At 37.8% G+C, this 21,554-nt stretch overlaps 1 long non-coding RNA gene across 2 annotated transcripts in view; it reads right to left on the bottom strand.

The window, feature by feature from the left end:
- Window positions 1-21,554, bottom strand: part of LOC137042956 (uncharacterized) — a 120,844-nt gene that overhangs the window by 57,592 nt on the left and 41,698 nt on the right. For both annotated transcript variants that reach the window (XR_010898395.1, XR_010898396.1), the window contains 2 exons: window positions 19,560-19,687; window positions 19,226-19,443 (listed from right to left, as the gene is read on the bottom strand). This is a non-coding gene — a long non-coding RNA (uncharacterized lncRNA). The remainder of the gene's footprint in view (window positions 1-19,225; window positions 19,444-19,559; window positions 19,688-21,554) is intronic.

Raw genomic sequence — 21,554 nt, forward strand, 5'->3', positions numbered from 1 at the left:
AAAGTAAAATATCGAGCTGTCGCCAGACCACCTTCCATATTCAACTTCAAACAAAGTGTAACTAACACGACGTTTGTCATAAGTGGTTAAATATGGATGTTTTAACAATATCAGTCTTACAAAATTACACAGTAGACAGAGAAATTAGAATCTAAAGTTTAAAGGAACTGCAACTTTGGTGGAAAGTGTTCATCTGTAATTCAGGCTGATCGACATGCCCTTCATGCCAAAATAAAGTGTGAGAATGACATGTAGAGGGGTCTTAGATGATTGAAAGGTATCTGCGAGGGTCTCCCATGTCTGAGGGCTGTGGTTAGATTCACGTTCACTTATGATCAGATGTGATGGCTCACTGACATTTGCTTTTACTTGTGAGCGCTTCATGACATCACAAGCTAAATGCTTACATGTGAATTTTTGGCCTGCTCTGGACTTTTCTTCATGTTCAATGGAATCCAGGTGAACCAAAGACCAATAGAGACAGTGAGGACAATAATAGCATTACAAAGAAATGAAACATATCATGAATGAATCTATTCAGCAGTCATGAGCAATTGTAATGATGACGGTATCACTTTGTTCCTGACCTCAGTTAGAGTTCAAAGTTCACTGCAATAGTAGTTCTACTGAACGGACTCAAAATTCAACACATGCCTACACTTATGGTAATTAGGCTTAATGCTCATTTCACTGTATCCATGTTTGTGCCTGAAAGAGCTGTGTGAGCACAGGGCCAAAGGAACTGCAATTAAAAAACCTGCCTGAAACAGAATGCTGGAAGTAATCTGGGGAAGGTCATTTATGACCTGTGTCTTCCCTTCAAACCTTTTCCCCCTCCATTATTTCACTGAATTATTAGCTTCCTTTTGAAAATATTGGCCAAATTTATTTAATAATGTTTGTACAGCTGTGCGGTTAAGCTGTGCACACTCCCTGACCGACCCGTGCTTCCATATCCAGCCTGATCTGCGGGACCCTGGAAGCCAGGCACGTAGATGTAGCTTTGATCTGTGCTCTGAGACACACAGCCACACATATGAAAACACACCAAAACTGCTTCAAAAGAGACAATCTGTATTCCCATATCTACGTTCCACTTTGCTACTGACTAAGGGTGGGTGATATGACAAAAATTTTACATCACAATACGAGTAATTTTATTACACGATAACAATATTTCAAAACAATATAGTTTTGCTTTTAATAAGGTTTATGACATCCATATTCTTGTCAAATACTTCTTTTTCAATATCACAAAAAACTACTATTATATAAAATGTATATCTGACCCTGTACCACAAAAGTAGTCACACGTCGCATGGGTATATTTGTGGCAATAGCAAAATATGGGTTTAAAATGATCAATTTGTCCTTTATTCCACAATAAAATCTGTATTATTATTAGTAACATACATTGCTAATGACTTTATTTGGACAAATTGAAAGACGATTTGCTCAATATTTAGATGTCAAGCAATTGAAATAAGAAATACTTATATTGTATAAAGTAATCATTTGTATATAATGTCTTCACTGTGCACAATTAAAAATACATTTATTCTTACGAAGTTACAAACATTATTCAGTCAAGAGCAGTGAGATTCCAGAGATTTTCTCACTTTTGTTCTTTGATTAACATTAATAACAGACAGCAACAGGTTTATTAGTCTGCTGTCACTTTAAGACTGAATACATGGATCTGATATATTAATGAATTTTCTTTATTCACAGTAACGACAAGTAGAGATGAAACCGTCAGATTTCTACCAGTTCATTTTGTCTATCGGTATATCACCCACCCCTACTACTGACATAATTTAGCTTCTGGGACAAGACATGAAAAAAAAAATCTATTATACATAATGCAAGGAAAAATATTTTTTAGTTCTATGATCTTTAGAGCAACATATCCTATAATGCGTAAGGGTGTTTTAGGTTAAGTATATCCATACATACACAAAATACAGTGGATGTGAAACTTATTTGACTCAATTCACCTAGTGTTCCACATCCCCTCTGATGAAGTCAGTTTTTTCCACTGCTCACATTTAATGTTTTATTAAATTTTCAAAACCACTCATTACTATGATTTGTAAAAAGAGATTCAAAAATTCTGGAATTGCAATAACAGTTATAAGAGTTAGGTCTGGTTCGCCAACAAAAACACTCAAGTATCAATTTGTGCTGTACATTTAATTTTTCCTACTTCAACTTTTTTAAACCCTCTTAACTTCCCCTTAAAGTCATTAATTTATCTGTCCTATTCATTTGCGCTCATTAAAGTTTCCCTTTCTTTTTCCGCTCCTTTTTTTAAGATAGCTTAATTCCGATTCACACAGCATGGATTAAAGTGTCCAGAGGGCAGCCGTGAAGTATCCGGCTGCAATCTTTCCCTGTCAGGAGACCGGAGCTCATTGGTGAGCCTGATGAAATAAACGCTGGCTGCTGACTCCTCCAATTTCACGGCACTCCTCAGTGTCACCCCGCGTGCCTTCCCGCAGATTGAGATATTTGCAAACTGTCATCTCCCATAAATAGCTGTCTGTGGTGACAGTGCTTACGGGGGCCCTAGGTCTGGTTTTAAGAAGGTTTTTGCCTACGCTTCCTTATCTCCTCTGTCAAGCCTTTTAGAGATTTCTCAGCACTGTGACAAGGAAGTGTCAGCGGAGAGCCAACCCCACTGCCCACAAGAACTTATCCCATTCTATCTATTTTTTAACACCCTCATCCGTTCGGTTGCTCGGCACATACAGGCACACGCTCCTTATGGTTATTAGTTATCTGACATGCTGCAATCATTGAACTCCATTAGGCATGGCAAATCCCTCTTCCCTGTCTCTGGGATGAAATAGGCTTTGCCATTCTTTCCCCTGATGAAATTAAAATGTGTCATGTCTGCTGTGGCCACAGAAGCGGGACGTGTCCGGATGGTCCCAGTGAATCATTTCTGGCAGCCCCTTATTCCGTGTACATTCCTATTAGCATCACAGACGTCAGTCAGGTACTTATCAGTCTTTTCATCACTGAATGTCCTGCAGACCTTGAGAGTATACCAGTGTAAGTGGCAGCCAGCTATAGTAATTATGCCTTTTCAGCTAGCTGAATATCAAAATGAACAGCTGCTTTTGATGTTCAGCAATTACAGATACACTACATCTTTCCCCTTCTTTAGAGGAATCGCTTTCGATTACACAGAACAGACAGTGTTCTGATGAGAGGGCACTGCTTCGTTTGAAGCATTTTTGGCTTGTGTTACAGGGCTCGCACAACTCCCCCAGGTAACGCTACGCACTTCTGCGAGTCCCAAGTGTAAAATTAAGCTACAATGTATCTAACAAAGTAGGTTGGAACCGCACTGTATATATTTAACTTCCACTTTAAACATAAAATTAACAATTCCCATGCTCCACTTGTCTAAGACAACCAATAAACATTTCTTGGAGAAAAAAAAAGAAACTTTTTTTACTGCAAAGACCAATAATCAAAATGCAACTTGCATAATTTAAGTAAATTTAAAATTAAGTATGAAGCCTGTGTGAACTACAGTCTTGTTTTTTAAAGCGTATGGCTGCCCTCTTTAAGCACCTCTAATGACGGCCAGAGTTTGATATCAGATGCCGAGGAGGAAGTTTAAGGAGGCTAATGAGGGATTTAACCGTGGAAAATGAAGCCATGAAGGAAAAGAGAAAATAAACACATTTTATGTCTGCCTCCTTAAAAAGCAACCGTTATTTCCTGTCTTTCTGGCTGATCTTTCTCAGTTACAACAGGAAATGTTGTGAGGCTGTAAGCAAGCGTCTCGGCGGTTTATAAACTGGGTTATTACCACTGCTTCCCCACACTTAATAGCCACCCGATACACCCAGAGCACAATCAGCCTGGTCACGATAATATCATAACCAAGTATTCACCAAGGAGGCGTTTAAGATTTCCCAGATAAAACCGAAACACTAGAGGGCCAAATTTGTTAATATCATCAAATTATATTACCAGGAACCAGAGCTGACAGAATATGATCTCCCAATGCCCAGGAGTCTGTGGAAATAATTTATGATGCAACAGCTATCAAACATGTAAAAGTTATCAGGTTCAAGACCTGTGCCAGTATCTGAACTCTCCGGTTACAGTGGTGCTAGACTGAACCAAAGTATTTAAATGGTTAAAGGAAATGGCCTATAGAGTATCTCTGGTGAGAATGTAATGCTACCTGTACCTGTTCGGACAATAATGCTAAAGTCTGGGAATAAGTGTAGCACTTTTAAAAATCAAAAAGAGGCCTAAACTGCCTTGTGCAGCAGAGCTAGGTGACCCAATTTCCCGTCCATCCTCATTTCATCCTGCGAAAAAGGAAAAATCCTCAAAAACAACAACAACAACTCTAAGTTCAAAATATAGCATACTTCACAGCTAAATGTAGCTTTTCAGCAATATAGAACAAATGTAGGCTAAACTATCATGTTTACAAAATCAATGTTTAACCTGCAAGATGTAAGAAAAAAAGCTTAAAGGGTTAGTTCATCAAAAAATGAAAATTCAGTCATTAATTACGGACCCTAATGTCGTTTGACACCTGTAAGACCTCTATTCATCTTCATAACACAAATGAAGATTTTTTTTCTTTTCTTTTAATCCGATGGCTCAGAAAGGCCTTCATTGACAACAATGCCATTTCCTCTCTCAAGACCCGTAACGGCACTAAAGACGTCGTTACAAAGCCCATCTCACTACAGTGATTCTACAATAAATTTATGAAGCAACGAGAATAGTTTGAACGACAATAATACTTTGTGTGTGCAAAAAAAACTAAATAACGACATGTAGTGATAGGCCAATTACAAAAAGTTTCGAACGGTTATGAATCGGTGTATTAATTCATGATTGGGATCGCGTTTCTGACTGCTGAAATCACGTGACATTGGTGTTCCGAATCATCAATCGATACACTGATTCATAACCGTTCGAAACTTTGTTTTGAAATCAGCCCATCGCTATATAATTATTTTATTTATTTTTGAACACAAAAACTATTCTCAGCGCTTCATAAAATGATTGTAGAGCCACTGTAGTGAGATGGGCTTTGTAATGAAGTCTTTAGTGCTGTTACGGGTCTTGAGAGAGGAAATGACATTGGTGTCAATGAAGGCCTTTCTGAGCCATCGGATTTCAACAAAAAGATCTTAATTTTTGTTCCGAAAAAGAACGGAGATCTTACGGGTGTCGAATGACATTAGGGTAAATAATTAATGATAGAATTTTCATTTTTGGGTGAACTAACCCTCTAAAGTGGTGAGTGCCATTTTTCTAACATTCGTTATTGACACTTGTTTGTAAACTTTCCAGACAGACAGACAGACTCTAACAGGTTTAACTTCAGGGAAAGTGTGGTAGGTCAGGGGTGAAAATAAAGAAAAGGATGACGGACCTCGTAGACGGACTACATAATAACTTACTGCCAGCTATTGCAATTTATCTTACACTTGTATTATAGAATCACAGATTTATATTCTGCAGTGTTGTCCACCTACCCACGATTCCTACAATGTCACTTCTACTTACGACAATGCGTATACAGTATGTGTGTGTGTGTTTTTTATCCCTGTGTAGTGCTTATTTATACTCCAAGGTGACAGTTGGGCGGGTGGAGGGGGCCGACAACTTATCAGCATCAGCAAATGGACCATAATAGTCCCTCAGGAGAGAGAAAAGAATGGCTTCACTTGACTGCCACAGTGTTCCATATTGGCTTTATTTTATTCACAGTGGTAATGCGATATGTCACAGTGTTGCTAATACACTTCTGTGTGCTGTCATCTGGCTGTAATGCTTATCAGATCCCTGTGCTGATGATTTGCCCTACTGTCGAGGGCAATTATAGATGAATGTGGCAGGGTTGAAGACTCAGGCAACTGTTATTACTGCAAGAGAGGCATGGCGTGAGCACCGCATCTCTCCTTTCAGCGCAGGGCCAGCAGGTTCTAAAGGTGCCCCTCCATTGCCGGGTTCAGTCATGGCCAAGTGAAGGACCCCATTTGTTCAGAAACTTGCCTTCAATAGCTGAAGTGTCGCGCCTGCATTTGAAAAGGTACAAAAGGTTGCAATGCATTCAAAATGTCGGTGCTGAAAAAGTCAATTAAAACGGCAGGAACGCAGAAAGAGGCAGTTGTTCGAAATCTGCTCCAGAGGGTACAGTCATTAACTACCAACGTTTCATCCATCTCCTAAAGTAGTGGTAGATGATTGAGGCATTGCTGTCAAAATCATCTATTCAGATTTACATTCATGCTTCTAATCTTGATCTTGCGGTTTTAAAAAACACAAGCTTTATGTTTAACCTTGAGCAACTCGAGTCGTGCACAAAAAAATGGATTTTCATTGGATTTCTCTACAATGCTTAACTGAAGTGCTACCATTTTCAAATGGTCAAACCTGTCTTTGAGATGTTAAATGTATATGTGATTAAACTCCGGTCAGATGTGCTCTAACTTGACTTTTTGTTCTTAATCAAATTACTGAGGGGCTGTAAAAAGGCACCAAGCGATTTCATCTCCAAACTGTCATGAAGGTGAAGTCAGCTTCTAAGGTCACATCCTCATCAGTGTGGTGTGTAATGGCGAATGGTGACCATGTCTACGACTGCAGTCTTTGCAACATATCCCTTCATTGCATCAACCTTTTTTTCCCCTCCTAAAATAAAAGTCGTCTCTGCGACCTTCTTGTCTCACTGACGAGTACAAATCTCTGTTCCCTCTGCCAGAACTCTCTCATTACTCCCTGTTTTAAAGTGAAACTCTCTAGTCCTGGAGGCCTCATTACTGCTGGAAAAGACACCCATGGGACGGGCAGAGAAAAGTAAACCACAGAGGGGACCCCCTCCTCAGACAAACTGAACTTCCTGAAGTCCTACTGAAGAATGTAAAGAAAAGCCCCCAGCTTGCTGCTCTCCCCGAAGGCAGGACGTCTTTGAGGTACATCAGCTTCATGGCTCAGGCACCCTTCATTAATAAAATCTGGCACCAGTTTGAGCAAGTGCCAGCTAATTGAAGCACATATGCATAGTAAAGAGACATGGCGCAGAGCAAAAAGAAACTTCAGGAACAAGACTAGCACTTTAACTAATAGCCGATTTAGTTTTTTTTTTGGGGTGGGGGGGTGGAGTACGTAATAGCCGAAGCATCTTTTTGCAGAAAACCGGAGGGTAAATGGCATCACAATTATTATCAGTGTGTCTTTCATATCAGGATATTTATAGCTAATGCTTATTTAGTGACCTTGAGGGGAGAACAGAAAACACAGCTGTGCCTTTAGTTTGACTAAAAATGTTATCTGAACTAACAAACTTTGGACCTATGGCTTTCTTAAGAGAAACAGGGTAAGGGAGCCAAAAGAACCCCACACAATTAAATTTTCCCACAAAAATCTGACAGACGGTTTTGTTTTAAAATTGCTGCAAGCTGTGATTCCCACGTGAAACAGCTCGAGTGAGCTTCCTCCCCCTGTCAGTCACTTGTAAGGTTGGAGGGTTGGTATGTTAAAGTCACGACCTCCTGCTTCAGGGTAAGTGTTGCTATTCTCCACTATCTCTGCTGTCTCATTGACACGAGCTGCATTGCAAGCAGGGAAATGTTAATTCAATTCAGCAATTAATGAATAAATAAACACTTCATAAAATTCTTGACAACCTGCAGACCTGTAAATCGAAGAATGCTCTCATTTTGTTTAGCCACTACTATTGCCCGGCTAATATTGAATGTTCCACACAATGGAAGAGTCCAGCGAGCTTTAGTGTAAATGGCCTGAAGCAGTGCCCTCGCTTAAGCGTAGGAGTCCATGTAAAATGACCTTATGGTCTCTCACTCATGTTCTGAGAGCTGCCCTGGACCCTGAGGTGTCAAATCTATTTGCCCTCTGATACATGCATGTTAACACTCAAATCTACAGAAATAAATGTGCAGAAATGCCCATGTAAATATACGAACTATGAAGTGAATAAAGTGCATTGGCAGAAAGTATGTTGAAGAACTGGTAAAGCTTAGGTTAAATAAGCATTTATTTAATTATTTATTTGGTTCGTTGTTCATACTGCATATTTCGGCTAAGGCTATTTTTATTACAAGAACAGGGTAAAAATAGGTAAATAAATGAATAAACATTTAAAAGTAGATAACTGCTCATTGTTAGTTCATGTTAGCGAATACATGAAGAAATGTTAACTTTAAATAAAGGTCTTATTTGTTTCAGCATTAAATCTATGCAAGATATTTTTTAGAATTTTTCTGGTGACACTTCCTAAACATCCTTAAACCTCTAGTGCTCTTCTGTTCTGTTAAAACTAATTATTTACTTCAGAATGGTACGAAACTTGGTGAAGGTTCTGACACTTGGTATGTGAACACAGACACAATTTCAAAAAGGTTCAAATGGCCTCATTGGAAATGAATGGGAAACAACCTGAATCTAGTGGAAACGTGGTACTGCTCCCAAACAAACTCTTACTGAAAGCTAATTTTAACATCAAAATTTGGTAACAATTTGAGTTTTAGAGTAAAATGTGTTTGGGAAAATCTATAACTTTTAAGTTCACTTGACTTCAGCAATAATCTGACAAGTGGCATCTTTAAAAAAAGACAACTGAAGTCTGTGCTCCTAAGCATTCAAGATTTATGACTGTGTTGGAAACTTTCATTTTCAGGATGGATTATAAGTACTATATAATTTAGTACCACAGAATCCCCTAAAAATACAATACAATTTGAATATAAATATATCAAATTAACTACAATATAATACATTCATTTTTTTGAAAAACAAAAAAGATTGTCATTTTTGCCCACCACACGAAGAGCAACAGAGGATTAAATTTACATTCAGAATAAATAAAATAGATGACCAATACATACGCATGATATTAGAAATACAATGCATGTGAGCAAAGAAATAAAACGACATTAGACAAAAAATTTAAGATTTGAAGTCACAAAAGGGCCAATTTATTAAAGGCTATAGCTATGAAGTTGTTAAAACCTCCCTTAGGTTATGGTGGATAGAATGTTTATATATGTAGTAGCTTTCAAAATGCAGATCTATTTCATCCATGGTGGAATGTAAGACAAGGTCAATATTAGCTCTGGGTGACCTTAATGCCAACAGAGGTCACAGCTTCTAACAGCTTGCACGCAGGCAGATGGCATCTCTGAAAGATTTAGTAACACATGTTTAGTGAGGTTCCCTTTGGGGAGCACCTTAGCCCATTTATAGCCTGTTCTTTTAGCACATTCTTCCCAGCCGTGTACTGAATACAGCTCACAATGCAGCAGTAAAACTTATTAAGCCATTGACAGCATCAGTGTAAATCCATAAAAAAATGAATGTCATAAATCATCATTGTCCACTGGGAGCTTGTCACAGTGTCATTTTTAATCCGTGAGTGGTGTCGAATTTACATTAGTCTTAGTGAGCTTGTGCGGGGATGAATGAAGAAATGTGCGCCTTTACAAGCTCACAGTGACACCCCAAGCTGTCTTTTCAGATTTTAGACAATTTATTCATTTGGAAATGAACACCCTTTAATGTTGCATCCATCACACCATCCTACAGTAGACTTCCTGTACAGTGCTTCCGTTTTTAAAACCCTGAGGTTATATTTGAAGTTTCTAGATGAGTAGAGGTGTTACTCTAAAACCAACTTTCAATTTGCATCCATTCTTGATGAGATAAGCCCGGCAACAGTCTCAGAGGTGTGAATGGAGGCGCTGTGAAAGTAAATCAACATTTAGCTCTCGTCACATCGATTGCTGGCTGTGAATTTGCTTTGTTTATGACATTGAAGCCCATTGATTGCAAACAACCGACTCCACGCATGCAGCCCCAAACCCTCCAGTACAGCATAGGCAAGAACTGTTGAGCCTGAGGGGAGCACTTATTGATGGGCCGGCAAATGCTAAAGTCATTTTAATTGATCAGCCTCGGAGCAGAGCAGCCCATCCTTCGACAGGAGATTTGTTGGTCCGGGGGGTGGAACTTGAGAGCCATTAGGGTCTAAGCAAGTGTGAACAGATTACTGTGGCTGGTTAAGCTTTAAAAAGAACACTGATCGCTGTGATTAGCTCTTCACTGGGAACACTGCGAGATCACTGACACTTGTCAAACTCTTGGTAGGGTGAAACGCCACACTCCCTGTTTCTCTGAGCACAACGGATCGATGTGCCACTGTCTGTTCCCTGTAATGCAGATTCTTGTGCCGACAACAAGTCACGAGACTGCAATTTTGCTAAGTTTATTGTAAGAAGCTTATTGCAAGAAGTCTGGAACTTGAGCATATTCTACATTTCCATCTAGCATCACCATATTGATACTGACTGTTCGAATGCAGCAATGATTAGCGTGACAACCATCAAGTATTTATTAACATGTCCAGTGTCTGACAAATTTAAGAAAGGTTTATAACGCATCCAATGTGACTGGCATGAAGCGGGCTTGATGTTGGACGTTCAAGATTCATGAATTTAGAGAGCGCCTCTAAAGTTACATACAACATTGATATACACGTTTCTAACTTCAATAGCATTTGAAGAGAATGACTTCCAGTCATAAAACAAACAGTCCAAGGTGTGTACAGTGGTCGTTTAGATATAGCCAACAACACATTTCCCAACATCAAAACTTTGGCCAGGGAAACTGCTGAGCGGCCAGTAACTTTGGAAATCCACTAGCCACTTTGGCTGGTGAGCAACAAAGTTAATGTCAAGCCCTGGTCGTCAAGTTAAGATTTTCACTAAATAGCAAATTTTAAATTTAGTCTGTTACTTTATACCTTGAGAAGACTTTCAGAAAATCGTTTTGGAGTTTAAGAACTCCATTTTCATTATAAGGATAAGAGCAGTTTAGACATTCCGTCATACAGAAACAAAACATCAAGGACCATGTACTAAACAGGGCAATTTAGCGTAAAAGATTCATGTAAATACTCTCCTCCCATACATTTTGCTTCTGAAAAGGAAACTCCTTCAAATGCAGATGCAATAAGGTCAGCCACAAATAACTGTCCACAACGTTTTAGCGCTAATTTATCACTGCGTGTCTTTAGTAAATCCTGACAGTAGTTTTTAACGCCAAAAGAGGGTTTGCGCTGGCACAAGCTGTTAGTAAATCTGTCCCTTAGTCATACAGGTAAGCAAATAATAACAGACTTTTCATTTCATCAAAAGGTCAACTACTGATATACACAAACGGGACCAGAAACTGAATTGTACAGCTGTGTGAACATAGCAAAGTAAAAAAAAAAATATCAACTGTTCGAGTCTGGTAATTCTGAAGTTATTTATGGAAAACTAAATAATTAAGAAAACTGTCATGCTGTACTCATCTTTATTTTTTTCCCAATGCATTTCATTTCTTGTATTGCTTCATGAATGACAGATTGTTACCAAATGCCCAAGCTGGAAAAGTCTTTTCAAGTTGACTGCAAATGGAGAGTGAAAGTAAGACAGTGACTGAAATGCCAAACAGTTACCTTCAGTAACAATGTGAGTGACTCACTATGAAGTAGTTGTTGAAAGAGCAAATGAATATGAGTGAGAACAAAAAGAATGTTTCATCTAATTTCCTGTCCTCTACCTCTATAACTGAAGCTTCCTGCTCTCTCACTCTTTATAATAACTAGCTTACCTTGATATGCTGCCATTGGATCACAATAGTACACGGAATAAACAAAAGCCAAACTAAGTTTGCATGTGACAGAGAGAAAAATCTCATGTCTACAGCTCTCTGAGATTCTGAGCTGTCTAACAGTTGTCAGGATGCAATTGATTCATGTGCAAATGTCCTCCATTCCCCATTTCACAGTCAGAGTATATAAAACTCACTTTTCCCTCGCTGAGAATGACAGTGTGCAGCATTGCAAAGGCAACAAAGCTGTCAGGTACAGCTGTCTGCACAGTGAAGAATCATATTTATTTACTGACAATAAGTTAACAGACAAAACAATGGGTATGCAGTCAGTTTGGAGAGATGATGCTAATGAAGTTAATCACCAGGAGCAATCATTTATTGCCTGTGAGTATTTACTAAATTAAAACTGTTACATAATTCCTAAAGGGAAATTGGGAATTGCGTTTTGGATGGATGGATGGATGGATGGATGGATGGATGGATGGATGGATGGATGGATGGATGGATGGATGGATGGATGGATGGATGGATGGATGGATGGATGGATGGATGGATGGATGGATGGATGGATGGATGGATGGATGGATGGATGGATGGATGGATGGAGTGTTGCTAGGTAGTGATACCTTGAAAATATAGATATTCAATGCCATTTCATATCACAGAGAAAACTATCAAACTGCCATACGGATAATTTGTTATCATAATTTGTTGAAAATGTGGGTAATTTTGTTGTAATATCTTTTACAGAGGACAGGGAGGCTTTATTTAAATTGTTAAACTACATTTACAAAAAAGGAAAAAAAGAGAGTAAACTGTCAATAATGCTTGTAAATAACACAGCTGGGAAGAAATACATTTGTATTTTGTTCTTTTTTTAACATGACAGACAGCAGCAGGTTTATTAGGCTGCCATCACTGTAAGAGCTAACGCACAGATCCAAAGTAAAAAAAAAAAAATCTCAGCTATTTACGTTTCAACTTTTGTTTTCAACTACAAAACTTTTGGTGAGTGCAAAACCTGCGAAAATGACTAAAATGTCATCACTGTAAGAGCTAACGCACAGATCCAAAGTAAAAAAAAAAAAATCTCAGCTATTTACGTTTCAACTTTTGTTTTCAACTACAAAACTTTTGGTGAGTGCAAAACCTGCGAAAATGACTAAAATGATGCGCAATACAAGCACTATTCAACTGCAGCGAATGAGTCGAGAGAGTGACAGGAGGTGGGTGGGTGTCAATTCACCATCTGAGATAAGAGCGCGTAAGTGAGAACGCGCAGCTGGTATCAGTGTATCGATACTGCAGAAAGGAGTATTGGAACCGTTTCAGACATATCGGTACATATTGAAATATCAATATTTTTGACACTTTCTCTTAGCGAAAAGTGAGCTGTCTGAAATAATGAAAAAAATATACTCATTGCAAATATAAAACCACAGGCCATAACCCGTGTAAGTCACTTGCCATCTAAGAAGCTGGGGCAACAGATTGGACGATCACCCCTAGAATGACAGCTATCATCCCGGATAGAAAACTAGTGCCCTGTGGTTAATATAATAATCTCTCCGGATCAGGCCTCTTAAATGGTGGGAGTAATAACACTTGTAACCGTATTCAAGCACTGAAGAGCAGGAACAGCGTGATGGCTTGGCATTTGAGAAGCACAGGAGTTTAATCTTTCTCTAAAAGAAAAAGAAAAAACATCCTCTCCTATCTTCTTCAAATCATACTGAATTAGTGTACTTCCCCACTGGCATCCATTAGAGAAGGTGACCACAGTGTTTGTTCCAGGCTATTAGATCTTATCCATTTAGCGGACCCTACCGGGAGGAGTCCGTTTGGAGAGGAGGATACACACAGAGAGGTGGCCGCTCCCCTGCTCTGATCGAGGCAGAGAGGACAAGAGACTGCCAGCTGACACGGGTAACAGCTTTCACAGAACAGCTTACACTGTGTATAGACTTAGATATAATGAGAATGGTGAGGGGTCAGATAATCTTAGACGGAGCAGATTAAATAGTGATTATTTGTTGAAAAGTCCTTGGTTGGAACCAAACCAGAGTACAAGGAAGATTCATGCTGTGCAGATGATAATACTCTTCATATTTCAAATCATTTTATGTGCAATTAACAATTTTTCTTATGGGTATAGCACTTTTTATTTACTCATATTAAATCTATCTAATTATGTCCAATGTATTGAGGGAAATAAAAATCGTATTGGTTACGAATGGATCCAATGGTTTAGATGCAGCAGAATGAATGCTAATATTTTACAGTTAACCTTAACCTCAGTAAACTCAAATAAAATAAGGTATTAATAAAGAAAATAAAGAAAGTATGTGAACATCTTTGGGTTCACTTTCTCCAGGGGCCAGGGGATTCTGAGCCTCCTTGTGATATGATTTGAAATGCAAGACCTCATATTGTGATCTTTGAAATTAAGGGCTTTTTCCCCCAATTGTATCTGATCCACACATTCTGGCCCCCAAAGATCAGAAGCTGTGTTTCAGTGGTTGTGCACATCAAAGGCCTTTTGGACACGATAATCCACATAACTAGGTAATAATGCTATTTTCTTCTCGCAAAACATGTTTTCAATGAAATTATCACCACTGGATTTCAACCAAAGGGATTTGGAGCTTCCGTTTCTGATAGCAGTTAGCGTGCAGGAAGAGTGCAAAGCTCTCTTTCAAGTAATTTAAGACAAAAAAAATCATCTCAGTACCTTGTTGAGCCATCCAAGTGTATTAGAAGAGGAAGGAAAGAAGCAAAGCTGTCACTCCATCATAAAGCAATTATCCCCTTTTTTTACTCCATTTCAGATTTAGATGCAAAAATTGTGATTACAACTGTTCAACGGGGTAATGTTTCACAAAGATTACCCGAAAAGAAAAAAGAAAGCACCACAAATGGATGTTTGGGCCAATTTACTCCCATTTCCTGGAACAAAAAATATGTATAACTGTGTTTTACAGTAAATAAGCACCTCAAGGAAATTTTCCTTCAGCCGGCTAAAAAATGATGAATAACTATTGTCAGTTAAGAACTACAGCAGCAAGGCCGCAAAACAGAACAGTTTTGTTATGTGTGCAGGTGAGGATATGCAATATGACCCCAACTAGACCTTCTATTCTCTCATTTCACTCTCATATTTGCCATCACTTCCTCCACAATGCAGTGCAAATAATACCCAAAATTAGGTGACACATGTTCATACCCCCACCTACTATATTAGAAAGTAGTCAAACACTGAGGGTGACAAGATGCCCTTTCATTTCCTTATTCAAATCAGCGAAATTGACTGCCTGGACTGGGACAACATGATGGGAAAGGAAGCCTGTTTAGATTCACAGTCCACATTCTCCTGTTTATAGAAACACGCTAATTGAAATGAAGAATTTTGCCATTTACCATTCCTTACAATATTGTAAATATAAAAGTTTATTTAAATGGATGCTCTATTGTGCAAGCAAATGCTTCTAGCGCTAGTACACTGAACTGCAGGTTATTTAAGGAGTAAGAGACCGTGTCTTGAAAAGTTCACCAACGGCTCTCTTCATTTCATGTCAAGATCTAAACAACACTCCCACTCCGATCAAGCTCTTCTCTTATTTTTAGATGTGATCCTGTCCATCATTTCCTGTTACAGTCATCATTAGCACCTCTCTTATTCCAGCATGATGACTGCCAACTGTTCTTTTCTGCAAGGCTCCAAACAGCAGCTCTGACCCACGACTACACATGTCAGCCACACACACACACACACACACGCACGCACGCAGCGCACACAGACACACACAGAGAGAGATAGAGAGAGGCCCAGAAAACATATACATCCCACCTTAGACCATGTTAGTATATGCTAATGCTTTGATCAGCGTAAGAAATGGTTCACAATGGGGGAAAAAAGTGATATCTAGGAAAAACATGTCAGGGCTACCCCGTTAAACATGCGGCCATTATCTTGCACAGAAATATGGTTTACCACAAAACTAGTAACATGCACTAACATAGTAAACAGGACCCATTTTGATTTCATGCAGACTGCAGGTACAAATAAATAGTAGCTAAGTAGCTAACAAAAGTTATTTATGGAGGCAATGCATTTGTATAATTACAAAATATAAAATACAATACATTTTTTGTTAAAAAAAAACAATGTAGGGGTGACAGGTGAAGGATGAGGGTTGAAGATATAAATTAAACTAAATGGCACAAAACAATCGTTTTCATAACCAAACATTTTATACAAGGTCCATTTAAAGTCCCCCTGCAGTCAATAATTTATTCCTTTAAAACTCATCTTTGATAATCAAATGATATATTTAAATGTTTTTCCCCCGTTCAAATCATTTCTTCATGCCTTAAAATAGCTTCAATGTAACTCTTGTAAATTAGTCCCCGCCTCCGCTCAATCACACCAGCTTGAAGTACCTAATCCACTCGCCATTGTAGCAAATGCTAGTAAAAGTGGAAATATTGGTTTCATTCAGCCATAAACGTTTGAACCAGAAACTGATTCAGAAGAAGAGGAAGGGCTAATTATACAGGGCCATCTATATACAAGTCAATGTTTCAGAATGGTAATGTGTTTTATGTATTGCACTATAACTTCGGACACATAATGGCAATTGATATGATTAGTCTTTGGTTTGACTATGTTATCAAACAGGTGTTAATGTGTTGCTAATATTACACAAACCATGTTCTCACCATCTCAGAGTCAGACGACTGCCTACTAGCAACGTTTTGAACATCACAGCAAGTAGATTGGTTACATGTTTGTGAAGGTAGAAAATACTGGCATATTATTTTTAGTCTTTGGTACACTGCAGATTTAAGGAGAAAATTGTGCTGACTGATGAAATTGTACATGGTTTGTCTATTCAAATTTTGTTATTATAAAAAATATATAAAATAGTATATAAAAAAAACATATACATAATTTATATTTTCACCATAGGTGGTCATTAAGCTGATTGTAATTCACTTCAATAAATTGAATTGCTATGAGAAAAGAATGTTTAGAATTGCTGCTTATGAGATATATATATAAGGAAAAAAAGATTATTTAGCTGAGCACATTTGTCTCAGGTGCAACTGTACTTGTTATATAAAGGGCCAGATTTACTAAACAGGGCAAATTAACGTGAGTGCAATCCCATAAAAAAGCAATCTACCAAGAGCTGTGCAAATTAGAGTCTGGTTTAAGACTTAAGATGTAAAACGAGGGTGTAAATACTAGTAAATATAACTTTATTTGGTTCATTTAAATACTTCACTTTGAAATGGGAAACATTCTGAAAAGGGAAACTACTACAAATGCATATGCACAAAAATGGGGCTAATTATCACTAAAATTGGTTCACTGGCTTGTAATCACAGGGGGACCACTTTAAATGCTATTTAATACCCATCTGTAAAGATGCTATACAGCACCTTTGTCAAATGGTGCTACGTAGAATCAAAGAACCACCCCATTCTCCTCTGTCCTACTGTAACGGCCATGTCTGGAGCCATACCTATCCAAGCCATTTATCACAGACAGTATTAACGTCAGTAGGCTATAACCTATTGTACTTCAGCCACACCACAAGGTGTCACTGTGGCCTCAACGCTTCGCCCTCACCTACTGTGAGCTCGACTGCTATGTCTGAGGTAAACCACGCCCTCCTCATTACACTACGGACAAAGAAATATAAAAAACAAAGTATGTATAAATAAATAAATGTAAAAATGAATAAATGTGTAAATCAATACATCTGTACATAGGGAAATAAATTTATAAATATTTTTTTATTTATTATATTTAGCTTTTCTATGCAATTTATTTATTTTTGCTTTTTTTTTTACATTTCTTTGCACATTTATGTATTTACTTATTTAAAATTTTGGCAGCTTTGGAATTCCATACAAAGAACCGCAGAAGAACCACATTTTTTTGTCTGCGTGCAATAAGGTCAGCCACAAAAACAACCCTGTCCACGCCTGTTCAGCGCTATATTTTTTACTGCGAGGCATTAATACATCCGGACATTTTTTTATTGCCAAAAGAGGGTTTGTGCTGGCGCAAGCTGTTAGTAAATCTGGCCTAAAGTATCTTATAACTGGTAAAGCTACACTGTTATGAAAAGAGCATAATTACTGTCCCACTACTTAAAAATGTAGCATTTAGTTGGAAGCTCACAAGCGGTTATTAACATATCAATGTTAGACACTCCAAAGTAAAAGGTATAACACAGCCCCATGCAAACAACCCTCAATTAGAGACCTCAGCCACATAAAGTACAACTCTGAAAAGTTCACTATAGTGACACTCAGGAAGCAGGCTGGCTTTCAATCACTGCACTCGAGTGCCTATTTTCCTGCTTCCATATAGATCGGTAAACAAATCATTCTAAAATTATGCCGGGATGGCTCATTTTCTTATTGACTCCTGTGTGCAGCTATTTTAATCATTACCTAATTGTCTAGCTGCTCTATCGACAGCGTGGCGGCCCTGCCGTAGTGATTTGTGCTGACACTGCCAGGGGCCCATTGGATCTGGGTTAACCTTTTGATGTCCATCGACGCTCTGTGCACTGATGATGATTGATCGAGGTGGCCCTTGCCGTTAGATAATACCTAATCAGCGTTCGGAGTAATTTGTGTAAATGAGACCTCATTATTGATGATGGCAACTTCAGAAGCCTTCATGCACACTAATGCCAGGCCACCATTGGATCTGCAAGAAAACTTTGTTCCAGAACGTCCAAAGAGTGTAGAGACGAAACATTCGAGAAGTCCATGTGCACCACCAGGCTGAATTCTCTCTCTATACCTAAAAGCTGAGGTTCATGAATCTCTCGAACCATAAGAGGCATTAAAAAGCATGCATTCATGAAACTAACTGTCCCACACAGTCTATATTATTTTTCTCATAAAAATCATTTAATCACCACACACATTTTTTTCTATGGCCTTCATCTGCATACTCCTCCTAATATGACTTAAATTCACTCCATTATGTGACTCCCTTATCTTTTTTGAGTTATCGGTTGGTGAACTGTATCATAAATGACTTTCTCGTTCCTAAAACTACTTATTTAAGAAAATCATTTTGTCAGCAGTCAGACTGAAATAAGTGTGGCGGTGTATTAAAATGATAATAGGTGGTGCTAGTGCTTTGCAGTGTAAAACCTGGATTATAAAAAACTACTATTTAATATATCCTTTCTCGAAAGCAATTCAATCTCCAGGTAACAATGTCAAAAGAGAGCTTTTAAAATAAAGGGTGGGCGATAGAGATAATGTATTAATATGATTACTTCTTGAAAGGACAGTTCACCCAAAAATTCTACCATCATTTTCGTTGTTCTAAAACTATAAACCAAGTTTTAAAAAAAACAATTGTAATGCTGGTTACCAAACAGTTATGGTGATTATATAATCTGAGGATGAGTAAATTATGTGAAGAGTTACATTTTGGGGTGAACTATCCTTTTAAGAGTGATAATAGTATTGACTGATACTTATTTGAACACATGACAATGACAGAGGAGAGCAAACTTGCCTCAGTGAGATGACAAAGGTGGACATCTGCCATATATATGATATGATCTCCGTGTGCTGGGCAGCATCTGAGGTTCCACTGTAATCTCATAAAGGATGTTCACATGTGTTCGTGTGCTGGAGGGCTCTTGTATCTGCTCCAGTCTGGCTCCTGAAGATGGAGCTCTGCTCCAGCTATACGGGTGCAGGACTCGGCCACCACCCCGGCGCTCTCAGGACCTGATGATGATTGATCATGTTGTTTTCTTCATTACTTTAAACCCAATCAGTGCTTGCTGTAATTTGAGTAATGATAGCTCATTATTGCCAATTGCACATTTAAGGGCTTAATTTACCTTCTCTGGTGCACCTTGGGGACATCTGCATACGGCGGACACCTTCGGGATAAGGGATCGATAATTCTCCATCTTCTTCTTTTTAAATAGAATTTCTTCTGTTTAAGACTCCTCTCTGATATCTGCAACTGTGTAAAGACAAGAAGAAAAGAAATCTCATTTGGAGTTCAGCACAATTGTGAAGTGAGAAGTTAAGTATAGTTAGTTTAAATAAGTTTGTGGTTAGGGAAAAACAATCATAAGGAATATAAATGACCTTCCAAATGTTTGGAACAAGTAAGATTTAAAAATAATACTACATATATTTAGCAAGCATACATAAAATTGATTATAGTGCTGATAGTGAAGAAATTTACAATGTAACAAAATATTTATATTTCAAAGAAATACTGTTCTATAGATATTTCTATTCATGAAATAATAATTAAAAAAACTCTTCCTCCACTGAAAGAAAATTTAACACTAAATCAGCATATTAGAATGATTTCTGAAGGATCATGTGACTGGAATAATGATGCTAAAAGTAATAATATTGTATTTTGATATATACATGTACATACAAAAATACATTAAAATATAAGTAATAAAGGATTTTAGAAATCTGAAATCTACAACAATCAAAGGTAATTTCCATTCAGATATTATAATGAACAACCTGTTACACACACATGACCTGTTAAACAATTACACTGATCAAACATGCAGATGTTCTGTGTTAATTAATAATGAAATATAATTAGACTGAATCTGCTGTATAGCACTGTGTATCAGCCTTTATGCAAAATAATGTATGTCAAATATCACACCTCATGACCTCCATCTTACATTCACTGGCAGGCAAACTTCAGGGACAGCTGAGCACATAAATGCATTGTTTTGAGACATGGACTCATACAATCATGCATATCAAGGGGTACTGAAAATAGTATGGACAATCTCCATTTCAGGCATAGTGAATATAAGACAACTGCTGCTTTTATTCTGCAAAGGCTTGGATGGCCCCAACTGCAAGATAAGATGAGGCTCAGATGCTGGAGAGAAGAGTGTGTCAGTGAGGCGGGAAAAGAAGGGTCAATGTGTTACACACCAGGATCAGAATCAACAGGAGATTTGGTAACAGAGGAACCCTTCATCCTCCAGGAATCTTTGTGAGATTGAGGTGATTCATCATGCTAGAGCATTATTTCTGCCCTGATTTCGCTTTGAGTTCCTAGGGTTTTGGCAAACTTTCAGGCAAAATAATCACAAAGAATAGGGGGGAAAAAAGGTGAAAACTCAATAGGGAAGCATAATTATCTCCCTATCTATTTACATATAACTGCTGTTTAAGCCATGCAAAGAATTTCATATTGAATATGCCTGTGGTGAAATAATAGTATGTGGCACAATAAACCATCCTGTAAAAAGAGATAATCATAGTTCTTTAAAGAAATAGTTCACTAAAACTTAAAATCATTTATTCATGTTCCAAACCAATATGTGAGAAACAAAGTGAACAAAATATCATCCTGGTCATATATATACAAGTTACTATTTGCGTAATATATGTGACCCTGGACCACAAAACCAGTCATAAGTTGAATGGTTATATATCTGTGGCAATAGCCAAAAATACATTTGGGTCAAAATTATTATTATTTTTTTTAATGCCAAAAATCATTAGGACTTTAGGTAAAGATCATGTTCCATGAAGATTCCTAACATATATATATATATACACAAAAATATTATTAGTAATATTCATTGCTAAGGACTTATTTTGGACAATTTTAAAGGCGATTTTTTTTAATATTTAGATTTTCCCGATTTTCAAAGTTGTATCTTGGACAAATATCATCATATCCTGGGGCTGGGGCTTTTAAGCAACAAAAATTAAAAAAAAAATAACCAAAATAATAAAAAATAAATAAAAATAAAGTCCATACAAATTGAGCACTACACGATTTGTTTCTTGAATTGCATTGATTTGTTTTTGTAGTTAAAGCAGATTGTCAG

The sequence above is a fragment of the Pseudorasbora parva genome, chromosome 16 (genome assembly GCF_024679245.1).
Source record: "Pseudorasbora parva isolate DD20220531a chromosome 16, ASM2467924v1, whole genome shotgun sequence".
Classification (NCBI taxonomy): domain Eukaryota; kingdom Metazoa; phylum Chordata; class Actinopteri; order Cypriniformes; family Gobionidae; genus Pseudorasbora; species Pseudorasbora parva.